The following is a 7,945-nucleotide window of genomic DNA, read 5'->3' as shown; positions in this document are numbered from 1 at the left end:
TCCCCGCCCCCCCCCCCTCTCATGTTTAGTATTTTTCATCTCTTGTATTAAATATATTAGAAATGAAAATTGAGGCCATGTTTGACCCACATTTAAAAAAAATATATATTTTTAAACAATGATTTGATATTATTTCAATTATACATTTTAAATAAAATAACAACACACGCAAATCCAAAACTTTTCATCATTTTTTAATCACACATTCTTCATTAATACACTATTAAAAAATACATTCTTATGAAAATAATGTGACTCAAACAAAGGCTCGAGTTATAGACTGAACCCACTAAAGATGAAATTTGAATTTAACCGTCCATTCATTTGACACCCCCACAAAAATTAGAAGCCTTTCTAATTACATAAACATTCCATCTATATGGTAATCAATGAAATACATTGAAGATGCTACACGAGTGTACGAGGCTCTGTGACCACATGACTTTGTGTGCTCGAACTAATAAATTAGTGTCAATTGATAGTAATAACAAGAAAATTTTTACGTATTGTAGTGTCCTATATTTTCTAATATTGCATTCCAAATGTAATCTTCATGTATATGTATACACAAATATTAGGATAAATTTCATGCAAGAATCTCAATTTTCCAATTTACAATGCAAGATCTTATGCCATAAATTTCTATACTACATCTATTTTTACAACGCAATAAGAAAAATTATACTTCATACAAGGGAAATCTCGGTCGACATAGGAAAATTGAACAATAGATCTTCTAATTTATGGGACAGCATAAATGAAACCAATGGATGACTATGATTAGAGCAGTTGACAAATTTTCAAATGATTAGAATATAGTGACAAGATAGTAATTATAGAGCATTTTTAGATCTTTAACTTGCATGTGTATATATCTCAATTGAGAAAAGCACCTTCAAATCCAGACTAGTGTTTTTATCATCGACAAAGCTGTGCGCATAGCCCCTGAATCTGCTGGGTGGTTGGATTCAGCAAAGAATACGACCTGCTTCTACCATTATTTGAGCACGTTAAAGTATATTGACCTGCTCCCGCTTGCTCGGACAGCAAAATTGACAAATTTTGAAAAATCATTTCATCAGATTTTAGAGGCAAAAAATGAAGAAAAGCATGGACAGTCATTTTTCAAACTAGAGTTATATTAAAAAAAAAAAAAAAAAAACCCGATTTTATTGTGAATGTCATGCGTACACTGGTCCACTTATTCAGAGTAACTATGTCAAATTGCCAGAAATTGGACCACTTTAGTGCATATTCAACTCAATGTAACAAAACTTAAAAGCAATACCCTCTTTCTGGCGTGAATATCCTTCTTTCTAGCGTGTGTATCAATTTCGAGCCGTAATTGTCCACTTGATTCCGATCACTCATAAGAATTTTTTGGGAGATGATACAAATACAATTGAATGCATAAAAAGAGAATGTAAATTCACATTTCCTCACCATGCATGAAACAGACTGAGTATTGCAGCTCCACCTTGAAGTTGGAACACAGCTCAGATAGTGGCACCATGAGCAGTGATCATTCAAAGCTACTCCTCGATGAAGCAATATCAGGCCAACAGTGAATCTACCAAACTCAACACAGATCTTCAGTCGGAGAGAAACAATCTGCGTCTAATAACACAATTGAAATGTGAAATTCTGATAAGCAAACTTTTGAGACCCAAGGAGTCGTGAAATTCTAATAAATTATTCAATGGTTGTGGAGTTAATTGTTCCAATGGTCACTGAACTTAGGTCTATGTCTTTTATTGGTCATTATCGAGTTTTGATCACTGAATTTAGGCCTATGTCTTTGATTGCTCACTGAAATTCAAAATGTCGAGTTTTGGCTATTGAACTTTGGAAAATGCCATATGTTACTCACTAGCATAATTGTTTTACTTTGAAAAATATCGAGTTTACAGTGAGTAATGTACATTATTTTTCAAAGTTCAGTAAGTAATGTACAATATTTTTAAAGTTCAGTGGCTAAAACTCGATATTTTAAACTTCAATGAGCAATCGAAAATATGGACTTAAGTTCAGTAACCAAAACTCGAGATTTTAAATTTCAGTGATTAATAAAAAACATGGACATAAGTTCATTGACTATTGGAACAATTAACTCATAGTTGTAACATGATTAAGTCTATTTCATTCTTATATTTGACTAGGCATAACTTTGTCGCTTACAATGGATTCCCCCCCTTTTTTAACATGAGTTCAGTAGACAAAGTCAAAAATGTTTGAAGATGCCAGCTGAATCCATGACGTATGGTTTAAGCTGCAATACAATAAATGCATGTTTGGCATAATTTAAGCTGGTGAAACACAATTTTTATCCCCCAAGTTCTATGGACCCACAACTTATTACCCACTTTTTATCTACACATTTTTTAGAACACAGTTTAAATTTTAATATAGAACTCTCCCAAACAATCACCTAGTAAAAAAACTAATCTAGATGCCGGTAGGATGCACGCATCAAGTGATTGCTAAACTTTTAAAGTATAAACACGTGTCTCGTTACACAAAACTTAATTCTTGAAGAAATAATCGTTTTTCCCAAAAGCATAGGTCCTTGTTTAACTCAAGTTGAAGAACAAAATGCTAAGCCCATGTTTCGCTCAGATCTTAATATGAATCAAAATCAAACAATCAATATTAACCACATTTTTTATGGGTCCTACAACTTTTCAACCACACATTTTAAAGTCTTCTATTAAAATCTACTAAAAGTCTAATTTTAATCCCCGCCAAACACCAAGTCTTATTCCCTAGGTCGGCTTCAATGACCTTTTTGTCACTCCATTCGATTTATTACTACTTCTACCAAGAGAGGCGACAAAATCAAATATATTGCATGTGTTAGGCCATGCTAAATTTCATATGCATCTCAGTCTTCTAACATGTTATACTAAGATCGCATTGCATTTATGAGTGATAGCTCCATTTTACCAGCACAAAGTTCCAAAATCATGGTAGTAATATTGAATTTTCTTTCTGAATCAATTTTTTTGAGAACCATTAAGTAAATTAAGAAGAATATTGCTTGAGAAAACATTTGCAGTTTTACTTTAAAAGGGCAAAGAAGGATTCTCAATTGAAGAAGGTAAAAATAGTTAAGAGGCCCATCCGTTAAGTGATTTCATCTTAGCATTCTAGGACTATATTTCATTGATTTATTATAAGCGTTGAATTTTTTATCACACACAATCCTACATACTTCTATGTCTATAATCTTCACCAGCTACTTGTATAATGGTCTCAAACAGAACTTCACGTAGGAATTTTAAAAGTCAGGGTAACAAGCTATATAAGCAGAATTTCCCAAAAATAGTACTTGTCTCGTCCATGAAGGAAATCAACTTGGAGTGCAAATTTATTTGTGCATGCTTTACAATCCGACATTCCCCCACTCAAATAAAAGATAAAAGGTGTAAAATGAAAGAACAGCAGATCCAAATCATTTAGAAAAAGAGGTAGAAAACATTGAACTTACCCTACAACGACAAGGATCAAAGAAAGGACCCAAAGAATGCATTGATACGCCTTAAATTTAGGTTTAGTTGATACCGAAGAATATCCACTAGGAGCATATCTGTGGTTAACCCATCCAAACTGGGGACGGATTAAAAACACAAAACCGAGAAGAAAACCAGATAAAAATCCTCCAATGTGAGCAAGTCCACATGCGGGATGATTCGAACAGCTAGATTGATAACAATAATAATCACAAGGGTTACTAAAGCTGCCACCTGAAGAACAAAATAAGAGGAAGATGTGAAAGCCTCAAAAGTAGGTAATAGTGAGCTTCACCACTTCATTAAGGCCTAGCCTAATGGCAGTTAGATGCATACCTTGTTCGCATACATGGTCCAATTGGTTATCAGCTCTGAAAGCATTCCTCCAAGTAATCCAAAAAGTGCACCAGAAGCACCAGAAATATTAGACTGAATAAAAAGAGCAGATAACAAACTCCCACCAAGCCCGGAGATAACATAAAGCAATCCAATGCGTACTACAAGAAAACAAGAAAAATAAGTAACCTGATCTAAATCTCATGATGTTAAAATGAATACAGCAACTTAAGCCTTTATTCTGTTCTTATTTTAAAAAAACAAAAAGCTAACTAAAAAAAAAAAAAAAAAAAAAAATAAATAAATAAATAAAAAAATCCATTTTCCATGTATTGCTCAAATACTGATGCCAGTATGACGCACATTATCGAAGGACAAAGACACCAATATGAATAATGCTATTTATCTCCATTAGTAATGATCATCCATTATGTAGCCGGTGATGTGCTATGAAATGATAAGGCTAATAAAATGTATAGATATGAGATCCATTTTACTGATCTTATCATTTAATGTCACATCATGTGGTGATCATCTCTAATGGAGATAAATAGCATTCCTCTATCAATATAAGCGAACTTTTGTGTAATTTTCATTGAACCTCCTCCAACTATAGGAAAATTGTACTTGCCACCTTATGTATGTAAAAAAATAGACCCATCGATTAGGCTTCCAACTTCCATCCAAAATCTGTTAAAAGACAATGACCATTTCAATCAGAGACCATCAGCACCAAAAAACTAGCCCACCACCATACTACACCAGGAAAAGCATCCTAGACCTCGAACGTTGACCCGTCCCTATCTAAATTGCAGGAATCTAGGAACGTTTTAAAACCATCGAAAAATCGCAAGACTAAAATCAAGATTTGTAGATCTGAACAAAACAGTAAAGAACACAAGCGATTTTTGGCCGAAACCCCGAGGTTCAGCGATTTCTCAGATCGCCTAGTCCTCGTTGAGCATCCATGAAGGAATATGCTCGAATCCACTAAATCACCGACCCAAAAATTACAGCAGTTTTGAGTTACAAACGGAGCATACAGTTCCAGCCACGACAACAACAAAATCCCCTTAACAACATGAAGAACTCACACAAGAGTTCATATCATCACACATTCTCTCAACCAACAACAGAAGATCGACAAGATCCAAAAATGAGAGAACCAAAATACAAAGAGAATTTTTAACTTAAAAGGAAGTTGCGTAATAATGAGAGAGAGAGAGAGAGAGAGAGAGAGAGAGAGAGAGCAAACCCTAGGCTTTTTAGTTTCTTTTATATGGAAGAAACAAATTATTTGATCCAATGGTCCAGCAATTGCCAAATGTCGAAATCCGTTGAAAGTCGTTTTTCACAACTGAAAAACGTGTTTTTCTTTTAACCCAATTGAGCTTCTAGATTATTCTTTCTTTTGGGCCATTAAACCGGGTCATGGGTTGGGCATATTAACTTTGAGCTTCACAAGGGCAGCAGCCCAATTTCTACATTCTCCACCTTTGCTGTCTTTTGTGCCTGCTTTTGTGGATTCAAAACTTATCTCTATTTCATTTGCTCTTATTACCTGTAAAAACAAAATATTGAAAATGAGTCTTCTTCAAGATTAATTAATCTTAAAGAATCAACAAACTTATTAATAAGGATTACCTTAGTTCCGACATCTACTGAATTTACCTTAGTAGGTATTTTGATTAATCTAATATCACCCCTATCAATGATATCTCTAATAAAATGAAACTTTACATCTATATGTTTGGATCTATCATGCAAAATAGGATTTTTACTTAGAAAAATCAACAAACTTATTAATAAGGATTACCTTAGTTCCGACATCTACTGAATTTACCTTAGTAGGTATTTTGATCAATCTAATATCACCCCTATCAATGATATCTCTAATAAAATGAAACTTTACATCTATATGTTTGGATCTATCATGCAAAATAGGATTTTTACTTAGAAAAATAGCACTTTGGTTATCTGAACACAGCTCCACTTGATTTTCTATAAATCCTAATTCACTAAGTAAACCCTTCAACCATAAACCCTCCTTAGCTGCTTCAGTTGCAGCAATGTATTAAGCTTCGGTTGAAGACAATGCAACCAATTTTTAAAGCTGGAATTTCCAGCTAATGCATGTATCATTTATAACATAAAAATATGTTGTTGTAGACTTCCTATTGTCTGGGTTACCAGCAAAATCTGAACCTACATAACCCTTAAGTCTAAGTCCATTTTGATTAGTTTTGAACATTAAACCTAAGTCACTGGTTCCTTTCAAATATTTAATTAGATTTTTCATGCATTGCCAATGTATTTCACCTGGTTACTCATAAATCTACCTTAACACACTCACCGCATAAGTAATATCGGGTCTAGAGCATACCATAACATACATTACAGATCCAACAGCATTAGAATACGGAACATTCATCATTCTTTTATGTTCTTCTTCAGTTTTAGGCGATTGATCAACAGATAATTTCATACCAGCAGATAAAGGCAAACTAACAGGCTTAGATTTATGAAGGGAAAACCTTTTTACAACTTTATCAACATAAGATTTTTGTGTTAGAAACAACTTTCCATTTATTCTATCTCTTTTTATTTCCATGCCCAAAATCTTTCTAGCTGGTCCTAAATCTTTCATTTCAAATTCAGATTTCAGATTTTCTTTAATTGAGTTAAGTGCATCAGAATTATGACCAACAAGGAGCATATCATCAACATACAAAAGCAGATAGAAAAAATCAGATTCACCTTCTTTCTTATAATAGAAACAAGGATCATATTCTGATTTCTTGAAGTTCAAACCTTGTATAAAAGAATCAAACCTTTTATACCACTGCCTAGGGGTCTATTTTAGACCATACAAGGATTTCTTTAAGAGACACACTAAGTTTCCCTTTCCTTCCATTTCAAATCCTCTTAGTTGAGTCATATGTATGGTTCATCTAAAGAACCATACAAGAATGAACCATACAAGAAGGCAGTTTTCACATCAAGTTGTTCTAACTCTAAGTCAAATTGTGTCACTATAGCAAGTAGGACTCTAATGGATGTATATTTAACAACCGGTGAAAAGATTTCAGTGTAATCTATCCCTTACCTTTGATTAAAGCCTTTAGCTAGAAGTCTTGCCTTATATCTTTTATCACTAGCCTTAGTCTCACCCTCTTTAATTTTATAAACTCATTTACAGTCAATCAATTTACGATCTTTTGATTTTTCAACTAAAGTCCAAGTTTCATTTTTAAAGAGTGAGTTCATTTCATCTTCCATCGCAACAATCCACTTAGAGGATTCTTTGGAAGAAATAGCCTCTTCATAAGAGGCAGGTTCTATGTCAAACAAATCAGATTCAGTTTGATCAGATGCAAAATCAGCATACTGATACCTGGAAGGAGGTCTTATTTGCCTCCTTTCTCTGTCTCTAGCAAGCTGGTAGCCCTGCAGGTCATGTGCAGGCTCCAGATGCTGTTCATCTTCCAATATTTCAACATCAGAGACATTCTGTGGTTCTACCTGATGTGGCTCCACCTCAAACTGAGCCTAGTCATCAGTATTTTGGCTATCAAAATTAATTTCTGTGATAATAAAGTCTATCCTTTCCCAATTTTTCATCAGATTTGTCACTAAGACAAGGGAAATCATCTTCATTAAAGATAACAGATATGCTTGTTATCACCTTATAACCCCTCACATCTCTTAACCACAGTCTATAGCCTTTAACACCTTCTCCATATCCTAAGAACACACCCTTCAATGATCTAGGGTCCAGTTTTGACTCAGTATGATGTGCATAAGCTGTACATCCAAAGGTTCTTAGGTGAGAATAGTCTGGCATTGAAACATACATATTTGTTCGGGAATTCTATTATTTAGAAAGCTGGAAGGACATCTATTGATAAAATAACAGGCTATTTTTACAGCCTCACCCCAGAAAATTTTTGGAAGGCTAGAACTAATTAACATACATTTGGTCCTTTCAAGAATTGTTCTATTTAACCTCTCGGCAACCCCATTTTGTTGTGGGGGTATAGCTCACAGTTTTATATCTCATTATCCCTTGTTTACTGCAATATTGATCAAATTCGGTATTG

General features: G+C 34.0%; 1 pseudogene; it reads right to left on the bottom strand.

The window, feature by feature from the left end:
* Nucleotides 1–560: 560 nt before the first annotated feature.
* LOC111375948 overlaps nt 561–7,945 on the bottom strand; it is a 13,815-nt pseudogene continuing 6,430 nt past the window's right edge.

The sequence above is a fragment of the Olea europaea genome, unplaced genomic scaffold (assembly GCF_002742605.1).
Source record: "Olea europaea var. sylvestris unplaced genomic scaffold, O_europaea_v1 scaffold1433, whole genome shotgun sequence".
Classification (NCBI taxonomy): domain Eukaryota; kingdom Viridiplantae; phylum Streptophyta; class Magnoliopsida; order Lamiales; family Oleaceae; genus Olea; species Olea europaea.
This window is presented reverse-complemented; position numbering and strand designations above follow the sequence as displayed.